Genomic DNA, 19,599 nt, shown 5'->3' on the forward strand with positions numbered 1-19,599 from the left:
GAAATCCATAATGAGAAGGGAAAAGCAGTTTACATCACAAAATTAATTTTTTTTTTTCCATACTATTCGCCATTTCCCGCAACAGCAAGGTAGCGTTAAGAACAGAGGACTGGGCCTTTGAGGAAATATCCTCACCTGGCCCCCCTCCCTGTTCTTTCCCTTGGAAAAAAAAAAATGTCAAAAAAAAAAAAAAAAAATGTGGTACATAAATTCACACAATTGCAAAAATAAACAGCTAAAATAATTTCATATTAACAACCTTATCCCAGGAATAGGGGAGAACAAATACTTCACACATATTCCCAGCTTGTCGCAAAAGGTGACAAAAAGGGGTGGGAGCAGGGGGCAGGAAATCCAAAAGAAGGAACAGAGAAGGGGGCCAAGAATGGATTTTCCCTTTGAAACTCAGTCCTCTGTTCTTGACACTACCTCACTGATTAGGGAAATGGTAAATATGTATAAAAACAAATATCTGAATACCATTATGCATCATACAACAACATCATCATCTTTATGTCATGAAGGATCAGATAGCAAAAACTTTCTCCCATAAATGGTACATAAATTCATTCAATTACAAAATAAATGCTAAAATGATACATTCATTTATCATTTTACATGATTGGTTCCTCATATCAGCGAGGGAGCACCAGGAAACAGATGAGAAATGATCCATCCACTCATATACACACATATATACATACACATACATACAAGTACATAAATATACAAACATATACATATCAACATATACATACAAGGACATTATTATTATCATTATTTTGCTTTGTCGCTGTCTCCCGCGTTTGCAAGGTAGCGCAAGGAAACAGACGAAAGAAATGGCCCAACCCACCCCATACACACGTATATACATACACGTCCACACACGCAAATATACATACCCATACATCTCAATGTATACATATATATACATATATATACACACAATTCACACTGCCTTTATTCATTCCCATCGCCACCTCGCCACACATGGAATAAGATTCCCCTCCCCCCTCATGTGTGTGAGGTAGCGCTAGGAAAAGACAACAAAGGCCCCATTCATTCACACTCAGTCTCTAGCTGTCATGCAATAATGTCCGAAACCACAGCTCCCTTCCACATCCAGGCCCCACAGAACTTTCCATGGTTTACCCCAAATGCTTCACATGCCCTGATTCATTCCACTGACAGCACGTCAACCCCTGTATACCACATCGATCCAATTCACTCTATTCCTTGCCCTCCTTTCACCCTCCTGCATGTTCAGGCCCCGATCACACAAAATCTTTTTCACTCCATCTTTCCACCTCCAATTTGGTCTCCCACTTCTCCTCGTTCCCTCCACCTCCAACACATATATCCTCTTGGTCAATCTTTCCTCACTCATTCTCTCCATGTACCCAAACCATTTCAAAACACCCTCTTCTGCTCTCTCAACCACGCTCTTTTTATTTCCACACATCTCTCTTACCCTTACGTTACTTACTCGATCAAACCACCTCACACCACACATTGTCCTCAAACATCTCATTTCCAGCACATCCATCCTCCTGCGCACAACTCTATCCATAGCCCACGCCTCGCAACCATACAACATTGTTGGAACCACTATTCCTTCAAACATACCCATTTTTGCTTTCCGAGATAATGTTCTCAACTTCCACACATTCTTCAAGGCTCCCAGGATTTTCGCCCCCTCCCCCACCCTATGATCCACTTCTGCTTCCATGGTTCCATCCACTGTCAGATCCACTCCCAGATATCTAAAACACTTTACTTCCTCCAGTTTTTCTCCATTCAAACTTACCTCCCAATTGACTTGACCCTCAACCCTACTGTACCTAATAACCTTGCTCTTATTCACATTTACTCTTAACTGTCTTCTTCCACACACTTTACCAAACTCAGTCACCAGCTTCTGCAGTTTCTCACATGAATCAGCCACCAGTGCTGTATCATCAGTGAACAACAAATGACTCACTTCCCAAGCTCTCTCATCCCCAACAGACTTCATACTTGCCCCTCTTTCCAAAACTCTTGCATTCACCTCCCTAACAACCCCATCCATAAACAAATTAAACAACCATGGAGACATCACACACCCCTGCCGCAAACCTACATTCACTGAGAACCAATCACTTTCCTCTCTTCCTACACGTACACATGCCTTACATCCTCGATAAAAACTTTTCACTGCTTCTAACAACTTGCCTCCCACACCATATATTCTTAATACCTTCCACAGAGCATCTCTATCAACTCTATCATATGCCTTCTCCAGATCCATAAATGCTACATACAAATCCATTTGCTTTTCTAAGTATTTCTCACATACATTCTTCAAAGCAAACACCTGATCCACACATCCTCTACCACTTCTGAAACCACACTGCTCTTCCCCAATCTGATGCTCTGTACATGCCTTCACCCTCTCAATCAATACCCTCCCATATAATTTACCAGGAATACTCAACAAACTTATATTTTTTTTTTTTATTATACTTTGTCGCTGTCTCCCGCGTTTGCGAGGTAGCGCAAGGAAACAGACGAAAGAAATGGCCCAACCCCCCCCATACACATGTATATACATACGTCCACACACACAAATATACATACCTACACAGCTTTCCATGGTTTACCCCAGACGCTTCACATGCCTTGATTCAATCCACTGACAGCACGTCAACCCCGGTATACAAACTTACACCTCTGTAATTTAAGCACTCACTCTTATCCCCTTTGCCTTTGTACAATGGCACTATGCATGCATTCCGCCAATCCTCAGGCACCTCACCATGAATCATACATACAGTAAATAACCTTACCAACCAGTCAATAATACAGTCACCCCCTTTTTTAATAAATTCCACTGCAATACCATCCAAACCTGCTGCCTTGCCGGCTTTCATCTTCCGCAAAGCTTTTACTACCTCTTCTCTGTTTATCAAATCATTTTCCCTAACCCTCTCACTTTGCACACCACCTCGACCAAAACACCCTATATCTGCCACTCTATCATCAAACACATTCAACAAACCTTCAAAATACTCACTCCATCTCTTTCTCACATCACCACTACTTGTTATCACCTCCCCATTTGCGCCCTTCACTGAAGTTCCCATTTGCTCAATTGTCTTACGCACTTTATTTACCTCCTTCCAGAACATCTTTTTATTTTCCCTAAAATTTAATGATACTCTCTCACCCCAACTCTCATTTGCCCTCTTTTTCACCTCTTGCACCTTTCTCTTGACCTCCTGTCTCTTTCTTTAATACATCTCCCACTCAATTGCATTTTTTCCCCTGCAAAAATCGTCCAAATGCCTCTCTCTTCTCTTTCACTAATAATCTTACTTCTTCATCCCACCACTCACTACCCTTTCTAATCAACCCACCTCCCACTCTTCTCATGCTACAAGCATCTTTTGCGCAATCCATCACTGATTCCCTAAATACATCCCATTCCTCCCCCACTCCCCTTACTTCCATTGTTCTCACCTTTTTCCATTCTGTACTCAGTCTCTCCTGGTACTTCCTCGCACAAGTCTCCTTCCCAAGCTCACTTACTCTCACCACCCTCTTCACCCCAACATTCACCCCTTCTTTTCTGAAAACCCATACAAATCTTCACCTTAGTCTCCACAAGATAATGATCAGACATCCCTCCAGTTGCACCTCTCAGCACATTAACATCCAAAAGTCTCTCTTTCGCGCGCCTGTCAATTAACACGTAATCCAATAACGCTCTCTGGCCATCTCTCCTACTTACATATGTATACTTATGTATATCTCGCTTTTTAAACCAGGTATTCCCAATCACCAGTCCTTTTTCAGCACCTAAATCTACAAGCTCTTCACCAATTCCATTTACAACACTGAACACCCCATGTATACCAATTATTCCCTCAACTGCCACATTACTCACCTTTGCATTCAAATCACCCATCACTATAACCCGGTCTCGTGCATCAAAACCACTAACACACTCATTCAGCTGCTCCCAAAACACTTGCCTCTCATGATCTTTCTTCTCATGCCCAGGTGCATATGCACCAATAATCACCCATCTCTCTCCATCAACTTTCAGTTTTACCCATATTAATCGTGAATTTACTTTCTTACATTCTATCACATACTCCCACAACTCCTGTTTCAGGAGTACTGCTACTCCTTCCCTTGCTCTTGTCCTCTCACTAACCCCTGACTTTACTCCGAAGACATTCCCAAACCACTCTTCCCCTTTACCCTTGAGCTTCGTTTCACTCAGAGCCAAAACATCCAGGTTCCTTTCCTCAAACATACTACCCATCTCTCCCTTTTTCACATCTTGGTTACATCCATACACATTTAGACACCCTAGTCTGAGCCTTCGAGGAGGATGAGCACTCCCCGCGTGACTCCTTTTTAACTTTCTAAAATGGGAAACAGATATATATTTTTTTTTTATTTTTTTTTGTCGCTGTCTCCCGCGTTTGCGAGGTAGCGCAAGGAAACAGACGAAAGAAATGGCCCAACCCATCCCCATACACATGTATATACAGACGTCCACACACGCAAATATACATACCTACACAGCTTTCCATGGTTTACCCCAGACGCTTCACATGCCCTGATTCAATCCACTGACAGCACGTCAACCCCTGTATACCACATCGATCCAATTCACTCTATTCCTTGCCCTCTTTTCACCCTCCTGCATGTTCAGGCCCCGATCACACAAAATCTTTTTCACTCCATCTTTCCACCTCCAATTTGGTCTCCCACTTCTCCTCCTTCCCTCCACCTCCGACACATATATCCTCTTGGTCAATCTTTCCTCACTCATTCTCTCCATGTGACCAAACCATTTCAAAACACCCTCTTCTGCTCTCTCAACCACGCTCTTTTTATTTCCACACATCTCTCTTAACCTTACGTTACTTACTCGATCAAACCACTTCACACCACACATTGTCCTCAAACATCTCATTTCCAGCACATCCATCCTCCTGCGCACAACTCTATCCATAGCCCATGCCTCGCAACCATACAACATTGTTGGAATCACTATTCCTTCAAACATACCCATTTTTGCTTTCCGAGATAATGTTCTCGACTTCCACACATTCTTCAAGGCTCCCAGGATCTTTGCCCCCTCCCCCACCCTATGATCCACTTCCGCTTCCATGGTTCCATCCGCTGCCAGATCCACTCCCAGATATCTAAAACACTTCACTTCCTCCAGTTTTTCTCCATTCAAACTTACCTCCCAATTGACTTGACCCTCAACCCTACTGTACCTAATTACCTTGCTCTTATTCACATTTACACTTAACTTTCTTCTTTCACACACTTTACCAAACTCAGTCACCAGCTTCTGCAGTTTCTCACATGAAGCAGCCACCACCGCTGTATCATCAGCGAACAACAAATGACTCACTTCCCAAGCTCTCTCATCCCCAACAGACTTCATACTTGCCCCTCTTTCCAAAACTCTTGCATTCACCTCCCTAACAACCCCATCCATAAACAAATTAAACAACCATGGAGACATCACACACCCCTGCCGCAAACCTACATTCACTGAGAACCAATCACTTTCCTCTCTTCCTACACGTACACACGCCTTACATCCTCGATAAAAACTTTTCACTGCTTCTAACAACTTGCCTCCCACACCATATATTCTTAATACCTTCCACAGAGCATCTCTATCAACTCTGTCATATGCCTTCTCCAGATCCATAAATGCTACATACAATCCATTTGCTTTTCTAAGTATTTCTCACATACATTCTTCAAAGCAAACACCTGATCCACACATCCTCTACCACTTCTGAAACCACACTGCTCTTCCCCAATCTGATGCTCTGTACATGCCTTCACCCTCTCAATCAATACCCTTCCATATAATTTACCAGGAATACTCAACAAACTTATACCTCTGTAATTTGAGCACTCACTCTTATCCCCTTTGCCTTTGTACAATGGCACTATGCATGCATTCCGCCGATCCTCAGGCACCTCACCATGAGTCATACATACAGTAAATAACCTTACCAACCAGTCAATAATACAGTCACCCCCTTTTTTAATAAATTCCACTGCAATACCATCCAAATCTGCTGCCTTGCCGGCTTTCATCTTCCGCAAAGCTTTTCCTACCTCTTCTCTGTTTACCAAATCATTTTCCCTAACCCTCTCACTTTGCACACCACCTCGACCAAAACACCCTATATCTGCCACTCTATCATCAATAAACAGAGAAGAGGTAGTGAAAGCTTTGCGGAAGATGAAAGCCGGCAAGGCAGCAGGTTTGGATGGTATTGCAGTGGAATTTATTAAAAAAGGGGGTGACTGTATTGTTGACTGGTTGGTTAAGGTTATTTAATGTATGTATGACTCATGGTGAGGTGCCTGAGGATTGGCGGAATGCGTGCATAGTGCCATTGTACAAAGGCAAAGGGGATAAGAGTGAGTGCTCAAATTACAGAGGTATAAGTTTGTTGAGTATTCCTAGTAAATTATATGGGAGGGTATTGATTGAGAGGGTGAAGGCATGTACAGAGCATCAGATTGGGGAAGAGCAGTGTGGTTTCAGAAGTGGTAGAGGATGTGTGGATCAGGTGTTTGCTTTGAAGAATGTATGTGAGAAATACTTAGAAAAGCAAATGGATTTGTATGTAGCATTTATGGATCTGGAGAAGGCATATGATAGAGTTGATAGAGATGCTCTGTGGAAGGTATTAAGAATATATGGTGTGGGAGGAAAGTTGTTAGAAGCAATGAAAAGTTTTTATCGAGGATGTAAGGCATGTGTACGTGTAGGAAGAGAGGAAAGTGATTGGTTCTCAGTGAATGTAGGTTTGCGGCAGGGGTGTGTGATGTCTCCATGGTTGTTTAATTTGTTTATGGTTGGGGTTGTTAGGGAGGTAAATGCAAGAGTTTTGGAAAGAGGGGCAAGTATGAAGTCTGTTGGGGATGAGAGAGCTTGGGAAGTGAGTCAGTTGTTGTTCGCTGATGATACAGCACTGGTGGCTGATTCATGTGAGAAACTGCAGAAGCTGGTGACTGAGTTTGGAAAAGTGTGTGGAAGAAGAAAGTTAAGAGTAAATTTGAATAAGAGCAAGGTTATTAGGTACAGTAGGGTTGAGGGTCAAGTCAATTGGGAGGTGAGTTTGAATGGAGAAAAACTGGAGGAAGTGAAGTGTTTTAGATATCTGGGAGTGGATCTGGCAGCGGATGGAACCATGGAAGCGGAAGTGGATCATAGGGTGGGGGAGGGGGCGAAAATCCTGGGGGCCTTGAAGAATGTGTGGAAGTCGAGAACATTATCTCGGAAAGCAAAAATGGGTATGTTTGAAGGAATAGTGGTTCCAACAATGTTGTATGGTTGCGAGGCGTGGGCTATGGATAGAGTTGTGCGCAGGAGGATGGATGTGCTGGAAATGAGATGTTTGAGGACAATGTGTGGTGTGAGGTGGTTTGATCGAGTGAGTAACGTAAGGGTAAGAGAGATGTGTGGAAATAAAAAGAGCGTGGTTGAGAGAGCAGAAGAGGGTGTTTTGAAGTGGTTTGGGCACATGGAGAGGATGAGTGAGGAAAGATTGACCAAGAGGATATATGTGTCGGAGGTGGAGGGAACAAGGAGAAGAGGGAGACCAAATTGGAGGTGGAAAGATGGAGTGAAAAAGATTTTGTGTGATCGGGGCCTGAACATGCAGGAGGGTGAAAGGAGGGCAAGGAATAGAGTGAATTGGAGCGATGTGGTATACCGGGGTTGACGTGCTGTCAGTGGATTGAAGCAAGGCATGTGAAGCGTCTGGGGTAAACCATGGAAAGCTGTGTAGGTATGTATATTTGCGTGTGTGGACGTATGTATATACATGTGTATGGGGGGGTGGGTTGGCCATTTCTTTCGTCTGTTTCCTTGCGCTACCTCGCAAACGCGGGAGACAGCGACAAAGTATAATAAAAAAAAATAAAAAATATATATATATATTTTTTTTTTTTTTTTTTTTTATATTTTCGCTTCTCCGCGTTTGCGAGTACGAGAAACGAAAGAAATGCCAACCCCCCCTACATGTCATAAATCACAACAACAATGCTACTTCCAACTTCTCATCCACAGATTGCGAATGCGGCATAGTGCCATTGTACAAGCAAGGGGATAGAGTGAGTGCCAATTACAGGTATAGTTGTGATATTCTTAATTATATGGGAGGTATTGATTGAGGTGAAGCTTACAGGCTCAGATTGGAAGAGCAGTGCGTTTCAGAAGTGTAGAGGATGTGTGGACAGTGTTGCTTGAGAAGTATGTGAGAATACTAAAAAGCAAATGGATTGTAGTAGCATATGGATCTGAAGGCATTGATAGGTTGATAGAGCCTAAGGATAGATTATGTGTGGAGCAGTTTGAGCAGAAGTTTATCGAGATGAGGCATGGCTAGAAGAAGAAAGTGATTGTTCTCAGTGAATGATCGCAGGTGTATCTCCATGTTGTAATTTGTTTGGATGGGTGTAAGGGAGTAGCAAGAGTCTGGAAGGCAATAAATATAATAATATATATTATATATATATATATATATATATATATATATATATATATATATATATATATATATATATATATAAACACATGTACATATTCTTACTTGCCTGCCTTCATCCATTCCTGAGACCACCCCACCCAACAGGAAACAGCATCGCCATCCACTACGTCATCGAGGTAGCACCAGGAAAAGACAAAAAAAAAGGAGACATTCACTCAAACCCAGTTTCAGGTTGTCATGTGTAATGCACCAAAACTACAGCTCCCTGTCCACATCCAGCCCAACAGACCTTTCCATGGTTTACACCAGATGTTTCACCTGCCCTAGTCCAGTCCACTGACAGCACATCAACCCGAGTATACCACACTGTTCCAATTCACTCTATTCCTTGCACACTTCTCACTTTCCTGCATGTTCAGGCCCCAACTGCTCAAAATCTTTTTCACTCCATCCTTCAACCTCCAATTTGGTCTCCCACTTCATGTCCCCTCCACCTTTCCTCACTCATTTGTTCCATATGTCCAGACCTTTTCAACACACCCTCTTCTACTATCTCAGCAACACTTTTCATTCCCACATATCTCTCTTACCCTTTCATTCCTTTCTCAATCAAACCATCTCACATTACATATTGTTCTCAAACACTTCATTTCCAACACATCCACCCTCTTCCATATAATATTGTTGGAACTACTATTCCTTCAAACATACTCATTTTTGCTCGCCGAGATTATGTTCTCTCTTTCCACACATTCTTCATCGCTCCCAGAACCTTCGCCCCCACCCTGCGACTCACTTCCGCTTCCGTGGTTCCATTTGCTGCCAAGTCCACTCCCAGATATCTAAAACACTTCACTTCCTCCAATTTTTCTCTATTCAAACTTACGTCCCAACTAACTTATCTCTCAACCCTGCTGAACCTAATAACCTTGCTCTTATTCACATTTATTTGCAACTTTCTCTTGGGGATAGGGGAGAAAGAATACTTCCCACATATTTCCCACATGTTGTAGAAGGCAACTAAAGGGGGTGGGATCGGGGGGCTGGAAACCCTCCCCTCCTTGTATTTCAATTTCTGAAATGGGAAACGAATGAAGGAGTCACGCGGGGAGTGCTCATCCTCCTCGAAGGCTCAGCCTGTGTTGTCTGAATGTGTGTGGATGTCACTAAGATGAGATGAAAGGAGAGATAGGTAGTACGTTTGAGAAAAGAGACCTGGATGTTTTGGCTCTGAGTGAAATGAAGCTCAAGGGTAAAGGGGAAGAATGTTTTAGAAAAGTCTTGGGAGTAAAGTCAGGGGTTGGCGAGAGAAAAAGAGCAAAGGAAGGAGTAACACTACTCCTGAAGCAGGAGTTGTGGAAGTGTGTAACAGAGTGTAAGAAAGTAAATTCTAGATTGGTATCGGTAATACTGAAAGTGGAGGGAGAGAGATGGCTGATTATTGGTGCTTACACACCTGGTCATGAGAAGAAAGATCATGAGACGCAAGTGTCTTGAAAGCAGCTGAGTGAGTGTGTCAGCAGCTTTGGTGCACAAGACTGAATACTAGTGATGGGGGATTTAAATGCGAAGGTGAGTCATGTGGCAGTTGAAGGTATAATTGGTGTTGTACATGGGGTATTCAGTGTTGTGAATGGAAATGGTGAAGAGCTTGTGGATTTGTGTGCTGAAAAAGACTGGTGATTGGGAATACTTGGTTTAAACAGAGAAATACATAGGTATACATATGTGAGTAGGAGAGAGGGTCAAAGGGCATTATTGGCTTACGTTAATGTGCTGAGAGGGGCAGGTGGAGGGATGTCTGATCACTATCTTGTGGAGGTGAAAGTGAAGGTTTGTAGATGTTTTCAACAAGAAGAGACAATGTTGGGAAGAAGAGAAAGATGAGCTTGGATAGGATACTTGTGTGCGGAAATACCAGGAGAGATTAAGTGTAGAATGGCAAATGGTGAGAGCAATTGACGTGAGGGGAGTGGGTGAGGAATGGGATGTATTTAGGGGAGCAGTGATGGCATGTGCAAAAGATGCATGTGGCATGAGAAAGGTGGGGAGTGCAGATCAAAAAGGGTAGTAAGTGGTGGGATGGGAAAGTAGTAAAGTTTTTAGTGAAAAAGAAAAGAGGCATTTGGACAATACTTACAAGAAAGGAGTGCACAGGACTAATGTATAAAAGAAAGCAACTGGAGGTCAAGAGAAAGGTGCATGGGTTCAAAAAGAGGGCAAATGAGAGTTGGGGTGAGAGAGTATCATTAAATTTTATGGAGGATAAAAAATCGTTTTGGAAGGTGAATAATGTGCATAAGACAAGGGAACAAATGGGAACATTGGTGAAGGGGGCAAGGGGGGAAGTAATAACAGGTAGTTAAGAAGTAAGGATATGGAGTGAGTATTCTGAACATGGAAAGTGAGACATCATCACTGTTTGGCCAGCCACCTGGAGCTCGTATATAAACAAACTGTACAATGGTACTCACAGAATGCAGCACACATGGAGGAATAGCAGGCTTTTCAAGGGGGTATCAGGCATTTCCCAAGTGGAAATACCTGAGAGTTCCGTGAAAAGGAAAAAAGTTTTTCTGAAGTCACAAGGTAAGTCCAATTATTGTCATTATAAGGAAGTTTTTTTTTTTATACATATTCGCCATTTCTCTTGTTAACGAGGTAGTGTCAAGAACAGAGGACTGAGCGACATGAATAAATGTATGGCTGCAAAAAACTGAATGGCCCTCATTTTCAAACTGGCTCTATTGCCTTAGATGGAGCAGAAACAGAAGTCAATGATGGTAACTTCTGCAAACTCTTGCGATACAGAATAAAAGAAAGTGATGATGCTATTCTTGTAGCCCTAATGAAACAGGTATATGAAAAGCAAATTGATACTGAAATCATCAAGATAACATTAACATGATAGTAAGTTTGAATATTGTCAAATACAGTGAGACAAACTTGGCGATTGGTTAAATGATAGCTATAATTATGACAGACTTTCAGGTAATTGCTTCAATAACATAAAGTAGTTCAATAATGGTCTTGAGAGTAATTTAGGAAAATGTGAATTGACAAGGCATTCCAAAAGCATTACTCCCTCTACAAACATGTATGGCTACCCGAATACCCAAAAAGATGGTTGTCCCCTCAGGGATACTATTCCCAAGGTACGATTAGTTCCTCATAAAAGTCCAAATGGCTTGCTAAACACTTTGTCACCAGCACAATTAAAATTGACAGAATTTCTGAGAGGATGCGTGATTTGGTAATACCTATGGATTAGTTTCTCAGCTGTGATGACAAATCTTTACTCATTAAAGTCCAAGTTGATGAATCCATTCACTTAATGAAAGAAACCCTTTTTCAAACAAAATCCAATATTATCCGCAACAACCAATAATTATTTTGGGATTGGGATGCTTTTTTTACAGTTTACCATTTTCATGGCTAAAACGGTAAATAATAGACAAAACTCTGACATGGTCCCGGGATGCCTGCTATTTTGACTTCTCGCTTATCTATATGTGGAATAATCTGAAACCACATTCCTGCCCATACTATCTCTTCCTAATCAAATATGACTGCAATTTATAGATGACATATTTTCTATTTAGCCTACTCAGAGAAATTCTGACAAATTCTTTTCAAGACTTAACAATTATATATTGTGAGACCAAATCCTTTTCTTCGATGTACTAGCTAATTACTATGAATCACTGAAGTTTACAAATCCTTACATAGACTGACACCCATAACTTTCCTCTGTACTGTGATAATCAAGATTCTGTACATTACAAAAGACTTGGGATTTTTTCTTTTTACCAAAAATATCGTTTTCATCAAAATATATCCATATCACCTTCACCAAGATGTGACACACAACAAACTATTACATTTAAAATGAGCATTCAAATTAGAAACGCAATCAGGTTACAAGACTGTCAACGTCTATAATAAACCATAAGATAAAGTTTTAATGTATTTCAATAAGTGAGCTGTGAATCATTACCTGTTTGTACGAGCAAGCAAATACTACAAACAGTTGGTATGTGTTGCTAAACAATCCAAGTCTTTTAAGTCCATCAATATGCTAGTGTCAGTCACTTAATACACTCGCCAATGACATCTTTTAACATGGAAGTCAAAACCCCAGTCTCCTAACTCAGTAATGGTATCATTTACACAGATGTCAATTTCCCTGCACATTTAAATGTGAGCCAGGGAAGTCATCATCTTGTCCCATGGAGGATTTTGAATATAAATCCAAAAGCCATGGATCGCTTATATTGCTCTTGCATTCACAGTTGGTGACTGGGAATGTTACAAAAATCCAAAAGCATGTGGAAATGAATGAGAGGAATACCTAGAATGTGGAAAATGAATGAGAAGAACACCTAGAATGTGGGAATGAATGAGAAGAATACCTAGAATGTGGAAATGAATGAGAAGAATACCTAGAATGTGGAAATGAATGAGAAGAATACCTAGAATGTGGAAATGAATGAGAAGAATACCTAGAATGTGGAAATGAATGAGAAATATCACCCTTAGGATACGTAGAAAGCGCCTGGAATAATGGAAAAAAAAAATTAGAAGAATTCCTAGAAGAATAGTGGAAAATACAAATGCGGAAATGATGAAGAATACCTAGAATGTGGAAATGAATGAGAAGAATACCTAGAATGTGGAAATGAATGAGAAGAATACCTAGAATGTGGAAATGTATAAGAAGAATACCTAGAATGTGGAAATGTATATGAAGAATACCTAGAATGTGGAAATGTATATGAAGAATACCTAGAATGTGGAAATGTATATGAAGAATACCTAGAATGTGGAAATGAATGAGAAGAATACCTAGAATATGGAAATGAATGAGAAGAGTACCTAGAATGTGGAAATGTATATGAGGAATGCCTCACCATACTCTCTATAAGCACCTTTCCATTTTGATTTTGGCAGTGTGCGCTTGACACTACATTACCTCAACTCTGAACCCAGACTTTCGAGAGATACATCCTTTATAAGGAAATCATAATATGGAAATAATAATTATCTATGGTTAAACCTTGGCGCCGGGCATCAGTTTAATACCCACCACTGCTCTAATGTCTAAAATAAACCGACGTTCTTTTCTTAAGTTGTCCTAAAATGGAAAGGTGAACACTTTCCAGTAGTAATGTTCCTTGAATGGCATTCTTTCATATCATACACTTACATAAATGAGCTGGAATAATATAAACAGAAAACACTTACCTCTTATAGTACATAAGCAGCGTAGAAAAATACAGAATATGAATTGACACTAGAGAAAAATATAAGCAGTGGTAGTTAACAAAACATGCAATGAATAATATACAAAATAATAATCTGAGTGCTTTGAGGTCCATCCATTACGATAAAAGATGTGGCTATAATAAAATACAAGCATAAAACTAAACATATATGAGCAGTGGTAGCAGGAAAATAAAAAAAATCACTAACACAACTCGTGGCTATAATAAAACACAAACATAACCCTCAATTCAACATAATAGCAGCAGTGGTAGCCAGGAAATGAAAATAAAAAAATACTAATACAACATGTGAGTTATGCTCATAAAGAAAATGACAAAAATATATCTCTAGCAATAAATGAGGTGGCTGAAAGGTGAATTCCAAAATATCCTTCGGACTCTAATAAGAGATCAACAATGTTAAGTTTATATGGGTTCTTTGGACTTTTCCTTTCAATCTTTAAAAACATGGGCAAGTTAATTACCGGTTGATCTCCATATCACAATTAGGTAAAAGTCTGGGAATTTTTTTTTTTTGTATAATGCTTTTAAAGTATATACAGATTTTAAGTTATGGAGCATAACTTGGAGAATTATATTTTAATGATTGATATCAAGCAGGGATATCTAGGTTATGTAAATCAGGGAAAATGATAGGTAATTCAACGTAGGTAATACATTTGTAAAATATTAATAAAAACTGCAAAACCTTACTTTACCTTGAGCAGTGCCATCCAAAGCGATATAGAGATATACAAATGTCAAATTGATCTCATGTTGGGGATTCCTAAGCTGTTCACTATCTCATTTCTTTAAAGACATCTGGGGGCCAACTCATGGGTATGGCTGGTATATTTTGAATGAAATATTTAAAATCAAGATAAACATTGACTCCAAAGGAAGATTTAGCGAGGTTTTCAAAGGTCCTGTTGATATCTTTTACAGCGTATTGCCTACAATTTTGTTATCCTAAGCCCTGGATTTATCCTGTTGAATGACTACTGCCTTAACCAAATTAGATGGTTAATATGTTACAACTGTGATTGTAGTCTCTAAACACAAAGCAGTACTGCAGAACAGGAGTCATCACTACTCTAGCCTAATAGCGGCGTAATGCTAAACTCGTAAATTACTGTTACATGTACTGTGCATCAATTACAACTGGAATAAATTCTATTTCACACTACTAATGAAAGTTTAGTTGAGGTTCGTAGCATTAGCTTCTGAGCGAGTCTTACTGTACTTTGTAATGCAAGGATATTAAGAAAATACAGTTTTGGAGTATGAGTTTCAGTTTTCAAACAATGGCAGATAAGGTGACAGTGGTGATGGCTTTGTATACTGGGGATAATATTGATTTACTTTATACATAAATCGGCAAAACACCTATCAGAGGTAATATGGGTTAGATAATACAGGTCAAACACTTGCATAAAATCAACAGAACCCTAAGAAACGCACAAAGTAGCAATGATGCAAGAAGAAAAATGAAGAAACACTAAATTTTGTCTACTGCCAGAGATTCCATGTCCACAAGCTGTGTCATCTGTGTGTTAACATCTGATACCATTTGTGTGGCACATTCATGGCTATGATTATCAGTGACTTATCACATGATTTTTAAGAATTTGGCTCTGCACCGCGATAATCTTGAAATAAGTAGGCGTGGATTGATCTATCTCCTCTCTAATAGTGATATAAGATATCAATATTGTAGCAATGACCCTGTGGACTTCACTACAGTAAAAGGGAAGATCAATTATAAACTCAACAGAAAAATATTGCGAGAACAGAAGAACGACTTACTAGTTGAGATTCACCTAAATATTCAATATTCAACAAGAATAAAACAATTCGTATTCATGCATCGATGTAGTATCTGTACATTTTCATGGTAATTAATCCTACATTTTCCCTAATATACATAATCTTTTCTCACCATTTGATTATAACAAATTAATACGTGACGAAATACAAGGATTTAATTGAGGCTCCGCAGCTGGTTTTTGTACTATCCCAGGTCTCTTACATTAGGTTTGTTAGCTTAAATTACGTTTGATAGGCTAGGTTGAATTAGAATTAGGTTAGGCTAGATTTAAAAGTCTGTTAACTCAGAAATATATTAAACTAGGTTTGATAGGTTAGGTTAAATTAGAATTAAGTTAGACTAAGTTTGATAGGTTAGGTTAAATCAGAATTAGATTATACTGGATTAGATATGTTAATTTAAATTAGAATTAGGTTATACTATGTTTGATAAGTTAGGTAAAATTAGACTTAGGTTATGTTTGATAAGTTAGGTTAAAATAAAAATTAGGTTAGACTAGGTTTGATAGGTTAAATTAGAATTAGGGTACGTTTGATAGGTTAGGTTAAATTAGAATTAGGTTAGACTAGGTTTGATACGTTAAATTAGAATTATGTTAGACTAGGTGTGACAGGTTAGTTAAATCAGAATTAGGTTAGACTAGGTTTGATAGGTTAGCAAAGCAAAAAAAAATCCTCCCCTCTCATTATTTTTTTTTAATTTTCCAAAAGAAGGAACAGGGAAGGGGGCCAGGTGAGGATATTCCCTCAAAGGCACAGTTCTCTGTTCTTAACGATACCTCGCTAATGCGGGAAATGGCGAATAGTTTGAAAGATATATATATATATATATATTATATATATATATATATATATATATATATATATATATATATATATATATTCCTATGAGTCCACGGGGGAAAATGAAACACGAAAAGTTCCCAAGTGCACTTTCGTGTAATAATCACATCATCAGGGGAGACACAAGAGAGAAATATAAGTCAGTTGATATACATCGAAGATATACCTTCGTTCATATTAGTTATCCTATCTGCCGTCAGAGGGCATTACTGTTATCTGTCGTCTGTTTATATAATCGAGCAGTAGTTAATAGTAACACACCCTTGTTTTAGTTGTCCTCTCTGCCGCTAGAGGGTGTTTTTTTTTTTCCATCATCATCTGTCGTCCACTTTACTTTCCCTCATTTTGTCTGTCAAAGACAAATATAAATCAACTCCTAATACAGCAGAAGTGTCATCCATTTTCCAATTATTTCAATAGCTACGTCTATTCGTTGTATATCAAGTGACGTTATATTTCTCTCTTGTCTCTCCCCTGATGTGATTATGACACGAAAGTGCACTTGGCAACTTATCCTGTTTCATTTTCCTCTGGACTCATAGGAATATACTTGATCATGGGTCATTTCAAATAAGAAACTATGTCCTTTTCTTTGCTGTTTTATATAGACTATTTTTTAATAATATTTGGAATGACCTCAATATCTGTGGAGGTCAGTGAACTACCCTTACTAACTAGTGTTATCTTTATGAGTTAAGAAATCTAATACCAATTGCGTATTCATTCCATTTATCATTCCCGTCTCTATACATCCATAAGAAAAATAAACTCAATATAAAGCAAACAAATGGAAAGAACATTCAACGGAAAAATGGCCAAATGAGAAAGGATTGACACATTCAATTACCATCTTCCTCACTAATTATTTCAGTTACATAAAGCAATTATAAACATCTTTAACAATGGTTAATACAATTCCATTTGACCATGTGATATCTCTTTATATTGTACCTCAACTATGACCAACATGAATCAAAGTGGGGGCGCTCAGTATATAGTATAGTTAGCCCTCAACCATTCTCTATCCGTTTTCTTTAAATAGTTTCCCTCTCAACAGATGGCGTTGAGATCACACAATGGCGTCTCCTTAAGAACACTGCCTCAAAAAGGGAGACTTTTACTATTTTATGGTTATCTATTACTCAGATCAACTGAAATGACCGCATAATGACGTTAATTAATGCAAATTGCTTCCCTCAATAGAACTGGGTCATTCAATGAGGTCGCCCCGCCCCCAGGGGCTCGAACCCCGAGGTTTGGGCTTGGAAAATAGAAGCCCATGTACGGTGATGGGGGATTTACGCTCCTTGCGCCTTATTTTCTCATAAAACTCGGCAAAATACACTTCAGAATAAATCTCGGACCCTTCAAAACCTTTATCTAACCTCTTAGCCATCGATATTTATTTGAATTTTGATATTATTTGAGAAAAGTCACATTTACGGTCGCCATTTGCAAGGCTGTCTGCTGGATCATAAAAACAAAAGGCCTTCAATGGCTTGAAAATGGCTTCTAAGAAGCTTTTAAAAGGCCTAGCCTAAGCTTACCTAGATCTCCAGGATATAGCCTTCTCCTTGCTGGTCAGTGGTGCCTTGGCTAACCCAGCGTCGCTCCACGGTGATCCATTTTGCTTAAATATGGAGGAGTTAGACGCCATTGTGACGTAAGTCACAGTAGCATTCACATTTATGCGTAATTTTCAAAATAAATAAGTTTTCCACAATTTTTATTGATATCGAAAATCACTTTGCAAAAAGTGAATAGATATCTAAAAGCTCTTTTTTTATAAGAAATATTTATTTTCCAATGGGAAAGCAGACTTTATCCACCATTTTTGGTACTAGTGAATGTTTCTTGTATTTATAATCTTTTTTAAAGTATAACATTTCGAGAAATGTAATATTTATCCTTTTTAATCTACGAATTCGCAATCAATCTAACCTTTTTTTTTAACAGCGAAACGCGATATTTGATAATATTTTCTTAAAAGAATTTTCAAAATTGTTCATCACCATATGTATAATATGAAGATTTATATGTGTGTTCAATAACATTCCATGTTTAAAATTGTCTCATAATTATGATGGATTTTCTAAATGTAATATTGAGACAAATTGTCTTGACTTTCTTGAAAAACAATTCACCATTCAGATAAAATTTTCTCTCTTGATTTTATCAAAATCCAAACAGAAACTATGTATTAAAAGGCTTAAAAGTCATTCACTTTTGAAGGATTAATATTGTTTACTAAATTATTAATATTCCCAAGGAATTAATGACACATTTAGTGACTAATCATATTAAATGTAATCATTTAAAGTCACAATAGCTGATTGGAGGTTAATAAAACGATTATTTACATCCATATATTTTGATCAATATTTTCTTTAATAATCAGATAGGGGGTGGGAGGGTTACTCCTATAGATCTGAGATCATTTGAGTACAAATAGATAATCTACCAATAGATCTGAGATCATTTGAGCACAAATAGATAATCTACCAATAGATCTGAGATCATTTGAGTACTAATAGATAATCTACCAATAGATCTGAGATCATTTTAGCACAAATAGATAATCTACCAATAGATCTGAGATCATTTGAGTACAAATATATAATCTACCAATAGATCTGAGGTCATTTGAGCACAAATAGATAATCTACCAATAGATCTGATATCATTTGAGTACAAATATATAATCTACCAATAGACTTGAGATCATTCGAGCACAAATAGATAATCTACCAATGGATCCTAGATCATTTGAGAACAAATATATAATCTACCAATAGACTTGAGATCATTTGAGCACAAATAGATAATCTACCAATGTATCCTAGATCATTTGAGTACAAATATATAATCTACCAATAGATTTGAGATCATTTGAGCACAAATAGATAATCTACGAATAGATTTGAGATCATTTGAGCACAAATGGATAATCTACCAATAGATTTGAGATAATTTGAGCACAAATGGATAATTCATCAATAGATCTGAGATCATTTGAACACATCTCTGCTATAAGCGAAGCAATGGCGTACAATATATAAACTGGATTGATGCTTTTAGCAAGAAATGAAGCAATTTTGAGACGTGGCAAAGCCTGATGTATAACGTCGCATGAA

General features: G+C 38.7%; 1 long non-coding RNA gene across 1 annotated transcript in view; it reads right to left on the reverse strand.

Moving 5' to 3' along the window:
• Positions 1–18,133, reverse strand: part of LOC139762882 (uncharacterized) — a 67,736-nt gene extending 49,603 nt beyond the window's left edge. The window contains exon 1 of the long non-coding RNA XR_011715859.1: positions 18,013–18,133. This is a non-coding gene — a long non-coding RNA (uncharacterized lncRNA). The remainder of the gene's footprint in view (positions 1–18,012) is intronic.
• Positions 18,134–19,599: the final 1,466 nt, after the last annotated feature.

Source organism: Panulirus ornatus, chromosome 45 (assembly GCF_036320965.1).
Source record: "Panulirus ornatus isolate Po-2019 chromosome 45, ASM3632096v1, whole genome shotgun sequence".
Classification (NCBI taxonomy): domain Eukaryota; kingdom Metazoa; phylum Arthropoda; class Malacostraca; order Decapoda; family Palinuridae; genus Panulirus; species Panulirus ornatus.